At 34.8% G+C, this 23,155-nt stretch overlaps 2 protein-coding genes across 19 annotated transcripts in view; one reads left to right on the plus strand and one right to left on the minus strand.

Moving 5' to 3' along the window:
* LOC147837115 (uncharacterized) overlaps positions 1-23,155 on the minus strand; it is a 533,045-nt gene that overhangs the window by 346,580 nt on the left and 163,310 nt on the right. The gene's annotated exons all lie outside the window — the stretch shown is intronic.
* cdh10a (cadherin 10, type 2a (T2-cadherin)) overlaps positions 22,051-23,155 on the plus strand; it is a 57,460-nt gene continuing 56,355 nt past the window's right edge. The window contains 1 exon segment of the mRNA NM_001039633.1: positions 22,051-22,304. The gene's annotated coding sequence lies outside the window, so the exon portion shown is untranslated.

Below are 23,155 nucleotides of genomic sequence, written 5' to 3' on the forward strand. Positions count from 1 at the left end.
TATATATTAGTGCTGTCAATCGATTAAAAAATTAACTAATTAATCGTACCTTTTTTTTAAAAAATTAATCGCAATTAATCGCATTTAAAATACTGAAACTTGTAATTTTGCCTATTCAAATGTAAACTTAATGTAAACGCAAGACAAAAACTATTTAACTTCAAAATATAATTGTTTAATAGAATTTTTGTTTAACTTGTAACACAGATTTCTTCATGTTAACAACATACCCACAATAAACCATCAAGATCCTGGCTTGACAGCCATATTTATTACAGAAATTAAAACACAAGCATGTTAATGACATTTAAATTTCAAAACAATCAATGCCAATAAAGAAAACATTGATTTCCATGTTGGATTCTAAGTGGAATGCAAAAAAATGCCAAAATACAGGAATAGCAGATATGGAAAATGAAAAATTATAATAATAAACTATAGAAGACAAACTGTTGCACTCATTGTAAAGTTTTATTGCTGTGAGTTGAGGACATTAGTTATAGAGTAGAAACAATTTTGCTTAATCCTCCTTTACATTCATCCAGTTGCTAAGACTAGGAGTATCCCGCAAGTGCACAGAGACTCCCAAATGCCCACAGATGAATGATAATTTCTCGCAAACCGGTCATTAAATACATTGCACACCCCTGTCCCCCGCATCCCTCCTAGCTCTTCAGGTAGCCTATGTCGCGCGCAACTCACCCCCACCGTCCTTCAGGTACGTCTTGCACGCACACGTCCCTACTCAGATACGTCGCTCACTCCACCCCTGACATTCCTCAATGGGCCTGACACACACACACACAACGCGCTGCAGACGTTTTGGCCCCAACGGCCTTCCATACTGGAACGACTCCCCTCAGATTCAACACGCATGATCACATTCATCAAATTTGCTTAAATAAAGCATCCTAAAGTATTACTGTATTTCACAAGGATTCTGACACAACAACGCGAAGCATACGCTTTCGTTGCGTTTAATGAGGAAACACGCTAAACTTGGAGGGCTCATGCTGAAAGGCAGAGTAATGCCCTGCCCTGTCTTTTGACAGCTCGCGACTTCACCAGAGACGTTCTGAGTACATTCACATAAGACACCAATACTCCGATTTTTAATATGATTAAGATAATACTCTTATTAAAATTCTACCGTGTAGCCTTAAAAGAAACCTTACCTTAAAGGAACACAGAGTCACGAAATGCAGAGGATTTTCTTTCTGTTCGCCATGCGGTATCAACTTACAACAGAAGTCGAAAGTTAAAAATTAAACACCCGAAATTACATGAAACTTTGGAGAGCCTGGTGATGCAACTAATTATTTTATACTGAAACTTGCCTTCAAAAAGAGCTTCATTGGCCTTTATCACATTTCTTACATGTTAAACACACGTCCACCCCTGCAGGAAGTAAAAAAAACAGCAACTGCGCAAATTTTTTTTAACCTGTTAATTACTTAAAATTAATTGCATGCCTTAACGTACTAATTTTGACAGCGCTAATATATATTTATATATATATATATATATATATATATATATATATATATATATATATATATATATATATATATATATATATAATAGCAATTTTTTCAATATTTCCGTAGTCGCATGACTTGATAAAACTATAGGTCTTCTGATAAAATTTGTTCAGACGAATGAAGCGAACAGGAGGTAGCGAAAACTAAAATTCCCATCAGCCCAGGCGTGGCCATAATCCTTTGCGGTCTGTTGTTGCTACAGATCCAGTAATACGGAAATGGAGTATGCTGCTAGTAGCGGGGATGAAAAAGAGCTGGAAATGATCGAACCTAAAGCGGGTTTTAAATCGGATGTGTGGAAGCATTTCGGTTTCTCTCTAAAAAGATACAAGTAAAGAGAAAAGGTAACAAAAAAAAAAAAAAAAAAACGGTATGCAGGCACTGCCAGACTGTGGTGAAATACAAGTTGGGAAATTCGACTAATAACAGTCATGGGGCTAGCAGAAACACAGCACACTGTTAGGATTAATGCAGACATTGACTTGTACCGCAAAGAGATCTCCATCTCACTCATGGCTTGCCCTCACAAGTGGGGGAAAGACAATGCACAACGTTACCCACTGCTGTCATCCTGGGCCAAGTCATATCTCTGTCCCAGAAACCTCAGTCCCAAATGAGAGGGTTTTTTTCTGTTGCAGGGGACATTGTAAATGCCCAGAGATACCAGCTTTTACCAGATTATATTTATATGATAATTTTCCTTAAAACCCATCTCTATCTAAGTGGGTGATTAAATGTTTAATGTGATGAGTTTTCAACAATACTTAATTGAAACTTTTTTTACGTGGTTTAATAATATTTTGTAATTAAAATTGAAAAATTTAAGTTCCTGTTTCAAAGCTTACAGATAGATGGCTAATGTGTATGTCATTGACACTTTTGGCACTTTTTTTTTTTTTTGAGTATTTTCATTAGTTTTGTTTTTCCTGTAAATGATTCAATAAATACCGTACCGTGCCATTCATATCGAGGTATTACCATACCGTGAAATTCTGATACCGTTACATCCCTAATATATATATATATATATATATATATATATATATATATATATATATATATATATATATATATATATATATATATATATACACACATATATATATATATATATATATATATATATATATATAGTATATATCACAATGTATTGACAGCAGCTCTGCTCTCATTAACTTGCTATCCTTCGGCTTAGTCCCTGATTTATCAGGGGATGCTACAGTGGAATGAACAGCCAATTGCTTAGGTGTATGACATAGCATCTCTAGAGTAAGTGTTTATTGTAACAATCTAAGTTGTCATATTGTTTTAACATTTTGAACAATAATCATTGATTTCTTTCTTTCTTTCTTTCTCTCTCTCTCTCTCTCTCTCTGTGTGTGTAAGAGGCTAACTCAATCTAATTTGAGATGTGTTTAGAAACACAAGCATCGTTGTTTTCATGCAATGTAATAGATCAACATATGTGATAAATTCTGCATGGTCCATTGAGTTGGATTGCTTTTTAAACACGTAAACCACTCTAGAGGCCATTTCAAGTAGGCTGAGACCATCTCATTCAGGTAATCTCAGACTGATTGTTGATTACCATGTTCACAAACTGTATGCCCATTGCCCAAATGAACTAAGAGAGAAAAATACGCCAGGCTCTGAATTGTATACTGTTTCAGTCATAACAGCACGTTTCTGTTCGTGAAAATGTATACATCCCAACTCATACTCCTGCTACTCTATAAGCTACTGTCAAATGTTTCTAAGAGACAAACTTATAATTATTTATATTGCATGGGCTAAATCAGATGTTGGTTAAAATAGAACCTGTATAACTTCTGTATCCTGAATTGTCCTAAATGTGTGTGTATTTCCCTACAAAATTATGTTATGAAAATCACAAGTACTAAGTACAGTTTGTTCAAAGTCTCTTTAAGGAAAGTAATTTCGCTCGATGGCCATCTTTGAAACACCTTTCGAACAGCTCAGGCATTCTGTCTGAAGCATCAAATTCTCCATAATTGTTTGCCAAGCTTACGATTACTTTAAATATTTGGAATTACCAATAAAATTAAATAACAACCGTCTCTTTAGTTTCATTTCTAAATGTTCAAATCACACAAAATCTCTAGAAACTCATGTCTGGTCTGATCCCCTCCCCTGTAGAATCTTGAGTCAAAATCAATCGTTTATTGGCTCCTGTACTAGAAGGCCTCAAATTGACCTCATGCATTTTTGTGTCCAAAACATGTGTGCTTCTGTTGCTTGGCAACTTGCTGCAAAAAAAAAACACAACTTTCTGATACCAAAAACATAACTTTACTTCAGACATGTCTTTCAAAAAACAACATTTTCACTGTAGTGAAAGCTTTGCTCTCCCACTTGCTGGACAAATTGAAGTACACACCATTGCAAGGGGTCTAGGCTATATTACAAATATGTTCATTCATTCATTCATTCGTTCGTTCATTCATTTATTTTCCTTCAGCTTATTATCTATTGCAGAGGTCATCACAGCAGAATGAACCACCAACTGTTCCAGCATATGTTTTACCAAAGACTATAGAATACACAAGTCATGTCCCTCGAATAGCTTTGAATAGGAAAAAGTGTGGTCAATTTGGCGAATGAAACCCTGCCTACTAGCACAGGAGCCATTCATCAATTGTTATAGACCAGGGGTCTCAAACTCAAATTGGTGGGGGGCAATATGAATGACTGACAATTCACAGGAAGTCCGCTTTAACATTCAAGCACAACAAACAAGTGGAAACCTGATGTAATTGATGCAGTCAGACATTCTTCCCCAGAGTATATACAGTCAAAGCTCCTTCTTTTTGTTTCTTGTTGTACATATTGAAGGAGTAGTTTAAATGAAAATACTACAATTTATATATATGCAAACTAATTATTATTAGTCTGTCTCAATATTTGCTTAACCAATAGTTTAACAGATAGCATAAGAACAGCGGAAAGCCGACTGAGTGACTTTACTGGCAATTGTTCTACTCAATATTCTATGCATTTATATATATATATAGCAAAATGATCATATTTACACCCCATCATAATGTGTTAGTCATGGGGTTGTGTTTGTACAACACATTACATTATTATAAATCAAATGACCCTTAAATATTTTTAAAAAATACAGCTTTAGTAAAAATAGAGCACTTACGGACATATTATTTAAGTTTAAATCAGCCGCAGACATAATCTGCATGTGTGTTACTCTCGACTGCATGCTGAGAGAAATCGAAAGTAACCCAAACATAAAATACAGTATTTTAAATGTCCAGTAGGTGGGGGTCAAAACCACAAGTGGTTATATGTGACTGCACAACAATGATCGTGATTAAAAATGAAATGTTTTAGGGGTTCAATCTCGATATTTTTTTGACGTCAGTTGTGGGCCGGAGGAACTCTGGGGGAAAAGCTCAGCCCAGGCGTTTGTTTTTTTATGACAGTTTATGTGATTAACAAACACACTGGAATCTCAACAAATACTTGCTTCACAGAAATAAAAAAAAAAATAGTTCCACATAATGCTTGAAACTTTTACAAAAACCCACTACTCCTACAAACAAAAGTTTTCTGCTTTTGCAATCTGTATGAAACAAAAGCGAAGTGCAGTTTGTCATGTCAAACGCACATGACGAGTTACTTTCATTTCTGGTGGAGATTTGCCATCAAGACCAAGTTGTGGATTACTTCAGAAGATCAACGCTATCAGATGATCATCATTCAGAGGATGATATTGTGTAACACAGCCATAAACAGGTTGGTGTTGTGATCTCGTTCCTTTTGAGTGTGCATGCACATTAGCTCAGGCAACCTGAAAAAATTTCACATAGAATTGCCAACTGGCCCAGCCGGGACTCAAACCAGCGACCTTCCTGCTGTGAAGCAACAGTGAAAACGGCTGAGCTACCTTCTGCCCTAATGACCTCATAAAATATAAGGACAGATAGCCAAAGCTTACTTTTAAAATCTTAACAGAAGCATCAAATGCACACCGACACATTTGTCAACCTGTAAATGTATTAAAGTCGTATATTAAAGGTCTGAATGACTGCTATATATAACTCTGATAGTACAAGTGTTAAAATAGCAAATAATTATAGCTTTAGATAATAAATAGCATACACATTTACTCTCAACGCTTCAACATGTGGTTAAATCTGCATATCTGAAGAGTCACAATCTTCATTTAAAGAGGAACAAAGGTTTTATGAGTTTGGAATGACATGAGGGTGAGTAAATGATGACAGACCAGACATGTTATCAAATTACCGTAGCCCTTCGCTGATGAAACTGTAACTACAGTCTGAATTAGAAAGCCAGTGCTGGCGGAATAGAAATAAAAAAATCTTCCAAAAGCCTCCCAAATGGAGCATCCATGATGGCCACTCAGACTGTGTGGAGGCCAAAGCCATCTGTTGCTCAAGTGTTAGTAATTTCCTCACCAGGTCTGTCAGCTGGAGCTCTGCCTTGATTGGGCAATTCTGATGCTCATGGTAAACCAGCAGAATGTCACTGCACCTGGGCTCTTTCTGCAAACAGACAATTATCATTTCAATCAATGGGGTATTGGGCGCTTAGTGGGGATTCTCTGTGGTGAAAGGATTGCCTCAGATTCTTATATAATTAAACCCCCGGCATGAAATGTCAAATTTAAGAGTTAGACGTAACGCAGCCCAATGCTCATCAGTCTCATTTATGACTTTACATCTGTAATTGGCTGTTCGCGCTAAACATTAAAGTACCTTTTTAGATGGCAAACATTGTGGCATAGATTTGGGAGTGGAGCAGAAGTAATCTGGCAGTAGCGTAGAGTCGGTCACGTGATGCCCTGCAGGAGGGAGAGACAGGGTGAGTCAGATTCACCGCGAGCGCTGTGTTTCTGGAGAGGAAGAGGTCCTGTCAGCAGGATGCTACAGCAGTGCTGATAAATCGTGCTGCGTGACTGAAATTCACTAATAATAACAATCAGTCAAAATCTTCGACAGCTATTGCTAGGGGCCAAACCAGCCGTTGTCTGCGCACACAAGCGAACACCTCTTAATTTGCTAATCAATTGGTCATGTCTGCTAAGCCTTGCAATTTATTATGCAAAGCCACTTAACCTGTTGACGACAAATTCTCAACGGCGCATGGGAGTGATCATTTCCATTTCAGATCAATTTTAAACTGATAAATCAAGACTATTGATTTGTTTTAGAAATGTATTGTTGGACGGAGGGAATGATAGATGCAAGATTTACAACAGAATCATTGAGGACATTAACTGAAAATGAACTCTGCAGATAGCAATGCTTCTTTACATGGCCTGCCAGTGTTGTTTTAACATGCAGTTCAATAGATGTTAATGAGGTAACGGAGCAAACACAGCCATAAAATAGATAATGAACATGATTTGCATACTGTAAGTCTAGGTACAGCAGACTACCATCATCAGGTATATCTGCTGGGACTCTACAGCATGTGTTAATTTTGTTAATAAAAGTAATTACTAAAAAAACTGCTTGTGGAAATGTTCAGAGAATTAAATATGTCAACAAATTAAAGGGAACTTATGATGAAACTCATCTTTTGTAAGCTGTTTGGATAGAACTGTGTGTGGGTATAGTATGTCCACGGTCATATTGGGGAGATTTAAAGACAATAAATATCTGTTTTTTTTTTTTCCTGAAGTTAAATGGGATTCAAATCCCTCCCATTTTGAGGCTCACCTCAACATGACATAGAAGTCATTTTTAGCGCAGTTCAGCGCATGTGGTATGCAAAAAGAGTCATCATACAAACAACTACTGTGTATGTTTGCACTATTGAAGCTTTAGATATTTGTTTTTGATAATCATTGGGAAAGTTTTTACTGTAATATTTCTAACAAACGTTAAGTAAGATCTGCTTGCTTCATGTATGTCACTGTGCTGTTTATCTGATGCAGCCAAAGATGGAGACACTTTGACAGGCATGTGGGAAGGTTGGGCAGGGAGAACTAGCATTCAAGGCACAGGCAACAAAAACAACAACAATGTATTCTGTTCATGTTTTCTGAATGATATAATAAATAATCTAATGGGTGTTTTGAGCTGAAATTTTACAGTCACATTCTGCAGAAAAGACTTATCGTAAATGAAAAAAATAATGCCCTTTAAGTCCGTTTTGTTTTTAGTGTACATATTGAGCTATTTTGCTCATATTCAGTTGTTTGTTAGTTTAAATGTATAGATGAAATTGCATAGCCCATAATCAGCAATAATATAATCAGATTGATTCAAGCCTACAATAGATAGACAGATTTCACCATACTGCCTTATATTTGTTTTGGAAGAATCTCTCCTTCCACCCCATCTCCTCTTTTCCCTTCTTTTGCGAGGGGGAGTTTTTGAGACCTACCGGATCTCAGACCCCCTTACATGCTAATTGACCAGGGGGAGCCCTGGGCTCAGTTATCTCAGAGTTCATTGTTTTCTCCCGGGACAGCATGCCAAAACTGCTAATAGCGTCTGTGAACTCTTGAAATGTATTTAGCAAAATACAGATTCATGAAATAGTATGTACAAATATCAATGAATGGGCAAGATAAGCCATAACATGTAAGTTTGCGTTTGTCACATTGCCGGTCTTGTGTTTTGTTTTGTTTTTTGCCTTGTCCATATTCTAAGGTCCGTTCTTCGTACGTGGATTACTCAGTAAGCTGGATTTGGATATTGACGATTTGACATGATCCAGGATCGTTTCGTTCTTCAAAGCTGATCTAAGAGTTGTTGTCATAGCAACAGTTCTGCTAGCTCAAACCTGATCGGAAGCAGGTTCAATTCATATTAACAGGATTAGATTGGGTCAGTTCAAGCAAAGATAATAGAGAAAGTACCAAATTATGATATTTTCTTACAGTAGTAGTTATATACACTTGGGAAAATAGTTTAAAAAATTAACTATATATATATAAAGTTATAGTTATTAAAAAAATAAATAAAGTAAAATTAACAAAAATTATGCAATATGCACCCTCGAAATGAAAGTACAAAGAGAAAATTTAATGATATGAACTTTTTAGATTGCTTTAGTACAATTTGCGTATATGATAATAGAAATGCAGAATATGTGACTTTTAAAAAAAAAAAGAAATAATACATTAATGCAGTCATGAACATGTTTTGACAATAAATATGCCAGTGATTATGCTTCACAAAAGTTGCAGACACCTTTACCAATATCAAAATGCTTTTGTAAACATCCAGTTATTCCATACAGCGATTAAAAAAACGGCTACTGTAATAAAGAAAATATGTTCTAAATGTAGAACTAAATACATTGATATGCATTGAAATACATGATAAATACTCTTGACACATGAAAGTGTAAAGCCTGCAGTTCACAACATATGTGGAAAGTTATTGCGTGTCATATTTAACAAACCGTCGACTGCTAATTTGATGTAATTTTGCTCACATGGATAATTGAATATTAATCAGATGATGTCATTACGCTGCTGTTTCGTCAGCCAATCGTTGCATTGCTGATCATGATTTCCAGGATCGATAGATCTGTCCTTCACAACACACGCAGCGATCTCAGATCAGTTTATCCAGACATTCTAATCTAATTCACAAACTTGTTTGAAGAACCAAATTAGCCAGAGATCAGTTATCAAGATTAAAAGATCCAGGATCGGCAAAATCATCTTAGATCATTTAAGCGAGGTACGAAGAACGGACCCCTAGTGTTACTGGTGCCACTCCCTGTCATTGTTTACATGGTTTAGATTACCCATGCCTAGGGCCAGACAGAATCTGTGGATATTTTTTGCTATTTCTGAACATAATTTAAAAAAAAAAAATCTGCAGATTAATGGAGAATGATTTTGGAAGTATCGTAACTAAAAATGTAATATTTAGAATTAAAAAACTTTTATTTAATGTTTAAAATGCAAGTCCAATTACATCCGCTTATTTGGTAAACAAAGCAAGTCTCTCTTATCACATATCTACTAAAAGACAGAAAATATGACTTTACAATGAATTATGTGAAAATTGTCATATTAGACAATAATATTACTGAAATTAATTTAAAAACTTAACTATACATTTACACAAGTAAATAAATAGACTCAATGATGTTCTAAAACTCTGCAGAATTTTGTGAATTTCTGCATGCACAGATTCTGTGTGGGCTGGCCCATGCCCCATTGTTATTCTATTATCCCTTGTATAAAATGTCCCCTGCTGTAGTTTGATTTGTTGGTGTTGTTCCCCACCTTTAGCTTTGCCTTGTTTTTGTTTTTGTGTTGTGCTTATTTATTAAATGTACCTAACTGCACAGGGGGCTGCTTGTTCTGAGGTGCAACAGTGTGCATCTCAAATTCACAGATTTTTGTTGACAAAAGGTGCTTTTTATTCTATAATTTATGAAAGTACATTCACCATTACATGGATGGATTTAAATAACTATTGCATGCAAATAAACAATTTCAGACTTTTTATGCCACTGATTAAAGGTCTTTCATCCTTTTTGTGCTCTATATGCATAAATGTATTAGTCAGGTTACACTTGGCACCGCATAATTTAGTGCTTTCATCACAACGTGTAAAAATATGCATTGGCCGGCACTCATATGAGGGAACAGTTTACGCCGGTGTTACTGAAGCTGTCCGTGAGTTTTCTTACAATATTGCTGTGGTTACAATGACATTCCAAAAGGTGCAAGAAACACAGCGTGAAATGCTAATATGATGAACTTACTGTATATTTATGCTTTGGCCAGAACTGCTAACAAATCCATGGGTGTGAAAAATCGTCCATGTGCAATCATTAGTCTTGGCAGGAGTACTAGCCAGGAGTAATGTAAAGGATGGCACGCGGGGAGAAAGACAAGGAGGTGGAGGCACGCTACTGTCAGGAGGAAAAGGAGGAGGCGTTGTGTGGAATAACACATGCTACAGTGGTGCAAGATGCCAAGCACCAAAATATAGCGAGATATTGTTATTATGTTGGCTTTTGTTTTCTCTACAGGTTTTGTCTTTACTTTGACTTTTAACTGTGACATTTAATCATTTTAGCAGTTGATGTTTTCACTTTGCCGTCTCTGTAATGGTGCCCAGACATGGGGTAAAGAATTTGAATCTATTAACATTTCATTCACCATCCATCTGTCGTCAGTTCTTGATAACATGTTTATGCTGTGAATGCACTTACCAGAGAAAATGAGCTAGCTGCATCAAAATCAAGTATTGAGGATTGATTAGCTGAACTAAACGTATGTAACAAAACTTTGCCACTGTAAACCGTGAGCCAAGAAGGGTCCAGTAGTACTAGTGGTTCAGTTGCTTTCAAAATCCTTCCAAAAACAAGCTGTTGCTTCTCAACCAATCAAGAGCAAAGTCCAAGCCATTCTCATAAAGGCAAGGCAAGTTTATTTATATAGCACATTTCATACACAATGGTAATTCAAAGTGCTTTACATAAACAAGAATTAAAGAAACAAGAAAATAAAAAGGATTAAAAGAATTAAAAGTGATTAAAACAGACAAAAACAGATTAAGGGTGTTTTCACATCTGCCTTATTTAGTTCAGTTGAATCGCACTAGAGTTTTTTTCCCACTTGGTGCGGGTTGTTTGCACTCAAGTGCGCACCAAAAGCAGACCAAAAAAGGTGATCTCGGTACACTTTCAAACAATCCCTAAAGCGGTTAGTTTATGGTAAGAACATGATCCGAACTAACAGACCCAACCTCAAAAACCACTTCGCCTTTTTGGACTAATCCAGCTGCCGTAGTCTGATGAGCTGTGCATTATGGAATGTGGAGGAAAAATATTTGTTGACAGCGCTTTACAAACAATTTTAAACAGAGAGAGTGAGGGAAATGTTACCAGATGGATTGTTGCTAATATTTCCAGAAGATGACCATGTCATAGTTTAGCAATATTAATTCACACCTCCTCCTGAAGTGACTTGCAATGCACCTTCGCCATTTGCAATGCAATAAAATGTAAGTAATGTATACAAACTATATAGCACACTATAGGGATACAATCAGCCAGCTAATCGTCCCTCCATAGTAAAAAGCTACATTTTGTGTCTGCCCGTTTGTTTACTTGCGGGAGTTTCATTAGCATTCTCCCACATGTTAATTCTGACCAATTGAAAAGCAGTTTAGGAAATACGTCCAACAACATCTGACCAATGAGTGATGTGGATTTTGTCCTATGACTGCATTTTGTTTTTTCAACAGGTTTGGACCAAAGCAATCAGTGTGCTGTGAAAAGGACCCAAAACGGCAGAATAATGCTATATATCATTTGTTGCCCTTGGTCCGGACCAAATGAACAGAACCACTGATGTGAAAGCACCCTAAAATGTGTTAAAACAGGTTATACAAGAATGAAAAAAAGGAAAGACATAATAGTGTGATCTGTCAAAAACTGTGAAAAATGTGAAAAAAAATTTGCATTTAAGAAAATGTCTGCAGAAGTTCATTATATTGCTTTTTGTATGTTACACTGCAGATTTAATGAAAAATGTCCAGGTAGTGGCACTAAAATAACACATATAAATGCTTCTGTGCCAATGTGTTTTTACACTGGTTCAGGCACCTTACATGGCTGTTTAGATCCGTGCTAAGATATTTTAACACGTTTAAAAAACACCACCTACACTAAACATTACCATAAAACCATCCAATCGTGTTAAAAAAAAAGTGAGAAAATATATTTGTTGAAGAAAACATGCCATCTTTCCATGTTTTCACACAGCTGTAAGCCATTTAGTTCAAATTGTTTCACAGGACTTTTACCTGAGCACCTAAACTGTATTAGTTTCTTAATCATGTACATGGGAAATAGTTTTCTGAAGTGATAACATCACATTGTGCAAGATGTGGATATGAGTGTCTCAGTTGATAATTGCAGAAATATATATGTGTTAACTGTGGAGTTTTTTTTTTTTGTTTGTTTTTATCTTGATAGAAGCACTTTTTTTTTATTTTTTTTTTTGCAATGAGCCTGGGAACTGTAAGATTCTTCAAGTGAATGGATGGATCTGAAAGGTTTATGAATCTATCAAATGAGCAACTTCAGTGGTTCACCAGTTCACTTCAGTTCTTATGTGGCACCTTTAGTCTTTATAATGGTATGTTTACACTATTCAGGTAAACAATTGAAGATTAAAGGTGTGATTTCTTGTATTTAAAAAATGTGATCTATAAGATTAAATGTTTTTGTGATTTAGCTTATATTGGTAAAACAAGATGGTGTTTAAAAACACAAATTGTTGAACACAGAAGTAATATACAATTAAATGATCAACGAAATCTTATTTCTGTTCATTTTCATGCATTGAAACATAATCTTTTGACATTACGATATATTGGCATTGAACAAGTAAAGGTTCCGAGAAAGGGTGGGAATATTGATAGACTTTATTGCAGAGGGAAGCGTTTTACATTTACACATTGAATACTTTTGTCTCAGAGAGGAGTACATTTGGATTTATGTATTCTCAGTGTATATATACATAAAATAGTTGGGCATAGATAATTTTGTTTTCAATCTAGATTAATCTCGGAATTAATCTAGATTAATTTAGATAAAAATGTCTCATTTAAATTCTATCGAAGGCATTTAGAATATGTGTGCTACCCAAATAATAAGTCTTTGAAAACGGGTTTCTTAAGCCAGGTGGCGCATTATATCAGGGGTTCATCTCCTGTTTCCAAAATGCAACTTGCTTTACTATGTTAATTGGTGATAAAAAATTAATGATGTTCAATAAGATGTACTTGTGTTTACCAACTGTTTATTCAGTTAAACATGAATTTTTAACTGTACGCCTGCATAAGCTCCAAAAAGCGATTTTTAATTACCTTAATCTGACTAAAGTCATAACGTAACTAAACAGAAATTGAATTAAGATATGTGGAGTATGCATATATTAGTGGCATTATTAAAGTAAACACCGCAAACCCATTCTCACCCCGAAGGCGTCAAAATCTGAAGCATGGTCAAGCACCTTGTGCGCCAGTATGAGGACGCCAAAGGTGCCCCTTGGCGTCACTAGACGTAAAAGGAATTCCATTGCTTTCAATAGGTTGCCTCTGGCATCATATTGAGATGCTCAAAGCCTTGTATAATTTCATGTAGGTCTTTGCCATATTTTTCTAAAAGATCCAACCATGCGGCTCTCGCTCTCATTAAAAGACCGCACACACACACACACATCGCGAAACGCAGAATTTTTTTTTTCTTTTCTTTTTTTTTTCAATTTGGCGTGCATTATTAAATTCCATAACACTCTCACCAGTCCTTACTCCTTATTAGCGTCTAATACTCCAGTTTGTCAAGGGGATGAATGAACTGTTCGTGAGTTAAAGTGAAACTGCAGAATTGAGTTAAAGTCAGGCATCATGCTGATTTGATTCAGAAGGGCACTTTTTTGTCAGACGGCTCACCGGTCAGGTATACATCCGCACTAAAATATCAAGGAAAAAGTCATCATAGCTTGCGTGGAGAAGACCCAGCTCCCGACCCAACTTTGAGAATAGATTAACGACGATATGTTTTTTTACATATTGCAGCACGTTAACGCTGATAACGGCGCACCACTAATATTTTTCTTCTCCCCGTTTTATTGGCCTGTTGGTTGATTAATGTGATTATTTTTGCAGGTGTGATGCGTTATTATATTCAGTTATAGACTGAATAATTTGTCTCTGAGGAAGTTTAAATTTGGATTTTGATTTGAAATCTTTTTTTTTTTTGTAATTGTGTGTATACATCTCATATTGTCATATTTATATATTGTTGTATGTTTGTTTTTTTTACTGGCTTGTTGGCTGATTGGGGTAATTGTTTGCAGGTGTGATGTGTGGAGCTGTACTACTTTTTCTTGAGTTCTCAAATTGTATTGTTTAACCTGATGAAGGCCATGTTGTGAAAAACGCTGTGACTTTTGATTTTTTTTCACTACGTTTACACTACCTCCTTGCAAAAAACAAAAACATTATGTATTGGTCATTCATTTACACAACAGCATTATAGAGGGCTATTAGAGGGGGCTGAGATAGACTAAAAGTGCAACTATTTGAAAATAATAACAATATCTATGAATTTATTAAAACTTACTCAGTTTCCTTTGGCTTAGTCCCTGCTTTATCAAGGCTTGCCATGTCTTTATAGCAAAATCATGCCATATTACGTGTTCAGTCATGCACAAGCACAACCAAAAGAACAATGCTGGAAAACAGTTGTCCATGAAAGGAAAATGCATGAGAATGCAGCAGAATGCAGAGAATCTCAATGAGAAATCAGTTTGACACTGCAGCTGGAATTGCTCACCAGTTCAGTACTGAAGAAGGTCTCAGCATACATTTTCTTGTGAAAATTTGGAATAAAAACCCAGTGACCAAACCACTCATCAGAAGAAAGAATTAAAAAGGCCAGATTGACTTCTGCTGAGGAGCATGTTGTGTGGACAAAGAACAGGCCCAAAGTTCACTTCAGAGATGAAAGTTTACAAAATTAACTAAAATAACTAATGATGAATTAACTATTTGCAAATGCTAAATAAATGAATTATAGTGTGCAGCTATAATAAAGTGTTACACATTATTCTTGTCATTATCTGGGTAAAGACCCAAATGTGTGAAAAACAGTCAACGAAAGGTGAAAGGAGAAGAAAGTGTCAAGGTTTTTAGCTGCAGATGTTTTGTCTTATGTTTTTTCTTACTGTATATGCCAGAGCAAATGCAAATGTTCTTCAATGCTCCTTGGGTAAAATTATTATAATACAGCATTTGAAAAAAAAAAAATAATAAAATAAATCAATACAAAAATAAAACAAGGTAATGAAAAACTCATTTTGATTATCAAAATTCGGGACTATCAGACCTTCAGGTGTTATTGCAGAGCACCATTTAACAAGTTGTCCTCACAACTACTAAACACAATTTATTCTGCAGACTGCCCTGGAAATAAATATGAAGGTTACTTCTTTTTTTTTGGTGAGACAGCTATATACACAAGTGGCTTTGAGCTGATGTAAACAGGCAAGGCTTCCTGCAATGCTATATACGAATAGGTAAATACAGAGAACTTTAAAAAAATATACTTAAATGAGAAACACACACATGCAGTACATTTGCAGATTTGTGTACCTTTTTGTAAAACTTTTTTCTTGGTGATACCTGCCACTTATTAAGTACATGTGAAAAACCTTGTAAGTGCCATCTGTAATGTTCCTTTTTTAATGAACAATTTTTTTTTTCCTCAGTCTGCTATGCTTATGTTCAGTAAATTTACTTTAGAGAATGAAAAGAACATATTCTTTGCCCTAAAAGTTAGATAACTGAATCTACTTCTTCATGCGTATTAATAAAGTGTGAATTACATGATGCATCATGTTTTAAGCATCATACTAAATATTTAATATGGTTTGCATTTTTTATCCTGAAGTTTTATATTTTCCATCAAAAAAAGTGTATATGTTTTTTTTGTTTGTTTTTTTTTTTTCCCAGAAAAATCCACCCTCGCTATAACCTTTAAAACAGAAAGGGTCATTTTGGTAAGGTATTGTTTAGAGCCTTAAGTATCACCCTCTTCACATTTGAAATTTGAAGTGTTGAGTAACAACACTTATTCAGAGGTTACAGGTTTGCCGTTGGGACCCATAAACAGTAGCTGGCACTGCTCCATTAGTACATTGTAGCAGGTTTACAATACAATCCATGCTCAGATATGCTGCAACACATGTTGTGGGTGGACTTAAATGATCAGGGGTTTCATAAAAAAGCCTTTTCAATAGAAAGCTTTATCAAAATAGATCATAAAAAGTAAAGAGGAGCAATTCGGCATATTAGAATTATTTTTAAAAAACTGTAAGACAACAAAGACTAGGTGTCTTGGCATTGACCTTCCGCAAATTACTGTATTTTTTCTTTTGACAGCAAATTTATAATTTGGTTTTAGTCCTAGTCTTTTTACCTAAAATGTCATTTAGCTTTTGTCAACTCTTATTTAGTCAATTAGGTTCTGTATATGTGGGAGAGAAGAAAACTAGGCAATATTTAATGTTTATTCATCTTGTACAATCATTGGAGCCATAGCACAAACAGGTTCTAAATAGACAATAGTTAATTGGATTCCATATGTCCCATGCCAAGTCTACATGAATTGGCCATGAAAGGAAGTATTAAAAAATATGGACGTAATTATCTATTTTAATAGAATGTTCCCACGTATATAAATATTGGGCTTGTTTGTTCCCATTGCAGCATGATAAACACAGTGTTTATAGAGGAGACAAAGTGTATCATTGAATAGATAACACAATAAGAAAATTAGTACAGTTTTTGACAACACTATGTCCTGCATTATATTATAATGGTCAATATACAGTTGAAGTCAGAATTATTAGCCCCCCAGAATTATTAGCCCCCTGTTTATTTTTTCCCAAATTTCTGTTTAACAGAAAGAAGATTTTTTTTTTTAACACATTTCTAAACATTAATTCATTCATTTTCTTTTTTCCGCTAAGTCCCTTTATTATTCTTGGGTCACCACAGTGGAATAAACCGCCAACTTATCCAGCAGTTGAAGTCAGAATTATTAGCCTCCTTCAAATTTTTTTTCTTTCTTTTTAAAATATTTTCCAAATGTTGTTTGGAAAGGGAGCAAGAAAATTTTCACAGTATGTCTGATAATATTTTTTTTTCTGGAGAAAGTTTTATTTGTTTTATTTTGGCTAGAATAAAAGCAGTTTTTAATAATAATAAAAAAAAATCATTTTACGGACAAAATTAATAGCCCCTTTAAGCTATATTATTTTCTCGATAATCTACAGAACAAAAAACACTGTTATACAATAACTTGCCTAATTACCCTAACCTGCCTAGTTAACCTAATTAACAGTAAAGCCTTTAAATGTCAATTTAAGCTGTATAGAAGTATCTTGAAAAATATCTAGTCAAATATTATTTACTGTTATTATGGCAAATATAAAATAAACCAGTGATTAGAAATGAGTTATTAAAACTATTATGTTTCTAAATGTGTTGAAAAAAATCTCTCCGTTAAACAGAAATTGGGGGAAAAAAAACAAGCGGTTTAATTATTCAGGAGGGCTAATAATTCTAACTTCAACTGTATTTACGCAGGGGATGCCCTTCCAGTTGCAACCCAGCAGTGGGAAACATCCATACACTCTCATTCTCAAAAAAACATAGACAATTTAGCCTACCCGATTCACTATACCTCGTCATTGGACTGTGAGGGAAAACGGATTACCCGGAGGAAACCCAGGCAAACACAGGGAGAACATGCAAACTCCACACAGGAACACCAACTGACCCAGCCGAGGCTCAAACCAGCGACCCTCTTGCTGTGAGGCAAACGTAAGCCCACAACTCGTTTCTAATAACAGATTTATTTTATCTTTGTCATGATGACAGTAAATAATATTTTACTTGATATTTTTCAAGACACTTCTCACACACACACCCACACACACACACACACACACAACATGCCTGTCAGCAACATGCCTCAATCGCTGCCTCAGGAAGCAGATCTCACGTAACGTTTGTGAGAAATACTAGAACTTTACCAATCAGCATTTGATGCACTTTTTGTGGAGTTGCAACAATGAGTCACACACAATGTCATTACAAAGTTCACGCACACACACAGCGAAGACACACACACATAGCGCAGACACATACAGACACATAGCACAGAAACACACACACACACACACACACACACACACACACATAGCGCAGACACACACACACACACACATAGCGAAGACACACACAAACACACACACACACACTGAAAACCGCTCCATTTACTCAACCGTTTTTACGTTGTTAAATTTGAAAAAAAAAAATAGTGTGTGTTTATATCACCCCAATATGACATATACACTATACTTACACACGTCTGTCCAAACAGCTTTAAAAGTAAATTTTTCACCATAGGTGCCCTTTAAAAAAATATAATAAACATAAATAAATATTATTTAGTTTTAAGATACTAGTATTCAGCTTAAAGTGCAATTTAAAGGCTTTAATGGGTTAATTAGGCAAGTTATAGTAATTTGGCAAGTCCTTGTAAAATGATGGTTTGTGATGTAGACATTAAGAAAGCTAATAATATTGACCTTATAATTATTAAAAAAATATATTTTATTCTAGCTGAAATAAAACATTAAAACTGAAATAAAAGAGGAAGAAAAAAAATATTATAGGAAATACAGTGAACATGTACTCTAACTCTGTTAAACATAATAAAAAAATAAAAAATAAAAAACACAGGAGGGCTTATAATTTTGACTTTAACTATATATGGTGTGTATGTATATAAATTTATATATGATGTGTGTATGTATTATGTATATATGGTCATTCATTTAGCCATTTAATACTTATATGGACAATGCATTGAACTCATTCACTACTTGAGTAAGGTTCAATCAATGCACACAAGAAGAGGATCCAACTCCAGCTCTAATTAATCATTCATTCATTTTTTCTCTTTTGGGCTTAGTCCCTTTATTAATCTGGGGTTCCCACAGCGGAATGAACCGCCAACTTTTCCAGTACGTTTTTACACAACGGATGCCCTTCCAGCCGCAACCCATCACTGGGAAACATCCACACACACTCATTCACACTAATAAACTACGGACAATTTAGCCAATTCACCTGCACTGCATGTCTTTGGACAGTGAGGGAAACCGGAGCACCCTGAGGAAACCAACGCGGATGCAGGGAGAACATGCAAACTCCACACAGAAACGCCAACTGACCCAGCCAAGGCTCGAACCAGCGACCTTCTTGCTGTGAGATGACAGCCACTGCGTCCCTATCTATTAAATCAGTTAACTGAATTGTCAGAATTTTATCTGGCCCTTAAAAGAACATTCCATTTATTATTAATATTTTATAATAGGCTGATTAGTGGAGGATATCTATAAGCAAGAGTATTGTAAACTGTAAAGTATTGTAAATTGTATTGTTTAAGAGACTGAATTCAAATGAAGCTAATTGTGATTGCTCATCTTTCAGAAAACATACTGTGCATGCTTTCTGCTAAGCAAGCTGGAATGCACATACTTTGAACTTTAAATGACAAGAGCGTTAAAGAAAATCAAAACCAACGCTCATCTTGCCTCATGCGGCACATTACAAACTTATTTGTTTATTCTTTTCGCAATACACTGACTGGATTTCTCTCAACATCTGTGCCGTAGGACAGGCACATCAGTGTGGTCTTTGATCCACCTCATATAGCACATCAAAGAAGGGCTCAAATGAAAAGCTGTATTTGCCATCCCCACCTTGGCTCTTTCTAGCTCAGAGAGAGTCAGAATCTATTGAATGCACTCTCATCTGCAGCACTTATCCACGGCGACACTTATCCTCAAACTGCATGCTATACATACAATAGACAACTTGCATGTCAAATTTAAGCAATTCGGTTCTACAAAGACAGTAGAACGTGTAGATCTGCATCCTATATGTAGATGAAAATAAAAAAGATGCAAAGTTAAATACAATATTTTTATGACCTTGATATTAGATAATATTTTCATAGTGGTTATGCTTGAAATGTACAGTAAATATCTGATTCAGTTCTACATTAAATCATTGCACATATGTGCATAGTTGACTTTTACATTCATGCATTTGGCAGATGCTTTTATTAAAAGCAACTTATATTGCATTCAAGGTAAAATATTTTTTATCCATTAATGCATTCTTAGGGAATCACCTTATGTGCCACAGGCTTGAATGCTGAGATGTTCATCCTAAGCTCACTAAGGGCATTTATTGGATTAAAATGCTTGAAATGAATCTCTTAAAATTATGAAACAGAAACATTTTTTTTTTCAGATTCCTTAATAGAAAGCTCAAAAGAACACAATTTACCTAATATAGGAATATATTACTATGAAACATAAATATTGAATTAATGTTTTAACTGTAAGTTCCGATGGGATTTTAGATGTCCTTGCCGAAAAAGGTTATGTAAAAAAATAAAAAATAAATAAAACTATAATCTTGAAAGTATGCAGAATTTATGCAATTTGTATATACAATTAAAAAAATGAATGTTGGAGGAATATCACAAAAAATGTCAACAATATTTTTTTCAATATTTAAAAAGAATTTATTACCTCTATATTGCCTACCTAGAAAATAACTAATACTATTACAACTGCTACTACTACAACCACTACTACTACTAACTACTACTACTAATAATAATAAAAAAATATATATAATAATAATAATCATCAAAGAAATTATAATAAAATAATAGTAATAAACTGTATTATAACACAAAACAGTAAAACTGTCATATTTTAATTCATAAAATAATAGTAATGTTGCAAATATTTTGATAATTTGTAATGTTTGTAATTTCCCTAAAGGCATTAACCTTTTACTACACTTTTTGTAAGCAGAGATAAAATTAAAGTCTATTAAATAAATCTTGAATGTAGAGTTTGCAAATTGTATGCAATTTGGTTATGCTAAAAAAATAAATAAATAAATGTTGGAGAAATATCACAAAAAAGTCATTTTATATATTTTTTTCTATATTTAAAAATGATTTTTAACTCTATATTACATGCTTATAAAACTACTACAACTTCTACAACAACCACTAATAATAATAATAATAATAATAATAATAATAATAATAATAATAATAAACTGTATTGGGGCGACGCAGGGGCGCAGTAGGTAGGTAACAGCAAGAAGGTCGCTGGTTCGAACCTCGGCTCAGTTGGCGTTTCTGTGTGGAGTTTGCATGTTCTCCCTGCGTTCGCGTGGGTTTCCTCCGGGTGCTCCGGTTTCCCCCACAGTCTAAAGACATGCGGTACAGGTGAATTGGGTAGGCTAAATTGTCTGTAGTGTATGAGTAATTTAATTAATAAAATAATAGTAACAGTAATTACTTTTAAAAAATAGTGCAGTTTAAGCAGGAAGGTTATGAGAATATTTGTAATTTCCCTAAAGGCATTAACCTTCCTGCTTAAACTGCACTATTTTTAAAAGAGATAAAATTAATGTATAATAAATAAATAAACAAACAAACAAATAAATAAATAAATAAATGAATAAATAAATATAAACTATATAATTATATTTGTGCTTATGTTAGTAATACAAATAAATGCAAATGACTGCAAAAGTGTTGTTTTGCCCCTGCAAAAACAATGTTAGGCTGATTTTAGGACTTATGCATTTGACTGATATGCCTCGGCTTCCTGCTCTTTACTAATATTTTAGTCCAAGATTTTAATTCTTGAAAGTCATCATGCCTGCTGTGTTAAACCCAATGTCCTCATTTCAATGCCCTGGTCTGTAGCCAGCGCTGCTCTCCCTCTCTCCCTCCCCCAGTCAACTCCATCCCCAATCACAATCTTATGAATGGCAGCCAATCAGAGCCTGCTCCCCTCTGCAAACTGCATCCTTGTCCAGCAGAGCAAGAAAGAAAGGATAGAGCTGGGGAGAGTGAGAGAGAGAGAAGGCTTTATGTGTGCGTGTCTCTGTGAGAGAGAGAGAGAAAGAGAGAGAGAGAGCAAGAGAGAGAAAGAGAGAGAGAGAGAGAGAGAGAGAGAGAGAGAGGCAGCTGGAGTCTCACACAACTGTAGTCAGTCTTGGAATCCGAGCGCTGCCTGAACACTGAAGCCAGCGCTGCACTTCCATGAGGATGACATGCTCTCAGAAGAGCACAGGACGCTGATTTGTTAAGGTAAGAGCTTTACGCTTCTTACTCTTCAGATAAGGGCAACTAATCTACAGTAAATAGCATGGGAAATGCATGCTGGACTAGTTTGAAATTGTCTGAAACAGTCGAAACTCACATCCGAAGCTAAATACTTTTGGATGCTTCCATCTCCATGCACGGAATTTGTATTTTTTTTTTCCTCCTCAAAGCCCCCCCACCCCCATGGTATCAACCTCAACAACCTCATCACGGATAGGATTTTTTAATGTAATAGACTGGAATGGCTTTTCGACCCTCTGTCATAATGCCACTGACTTGTCAGATCATATAATCTGACATGGAATGCCAGTCATCTGCTATTTCTTTTTGGACTTTTCTATACATCTGTCTGTCTGACTGTCTGTCTATCTATCTACAGAACAGACAGAAATAAGTAATATATGCATGATTCTGCATTATTGAAGTTTGCTATAATTAATTGGACTATAAAAGCACAAGAAAGATAAATTGTTCTTAATACTATTATTATTATTGTTGTTATTTATTTATTAATAATAAATGTAATTAATAATTTAAATGTATTTATAAAGTATTTATTTATTTATTACATTTTTGCAGTATATATATATATATATATATATATATATATATATATATATATATATATATATATATATATATATATATATATATATATATACACACACATACATACATACATTTAAAGTATAATACTGCTAAAACAAGTCATATATCATGAATAAATAATTAAAGAAAGAAAAAAATAGTCATATGTAATAAATATATTTGTTTAAATAAGATGACATTCTTCAAACTAAGCTATCTCTAGATAAACTTTGCCACCCACAGGAGTC

Source organism: Danio rerio, chromosome 2, assembly GCF_052040795.2.
Source record: "Danio rerio strain M-AB ecotype USA chromosome 2, GRCz13ab, whole genome shotgun sequence".
Lineage (NCBI taxonomy): Eukaryota > Metazoa > Chordata > Actinopteri > Cypriniformes > Danionidae > Danio > Danio rerio.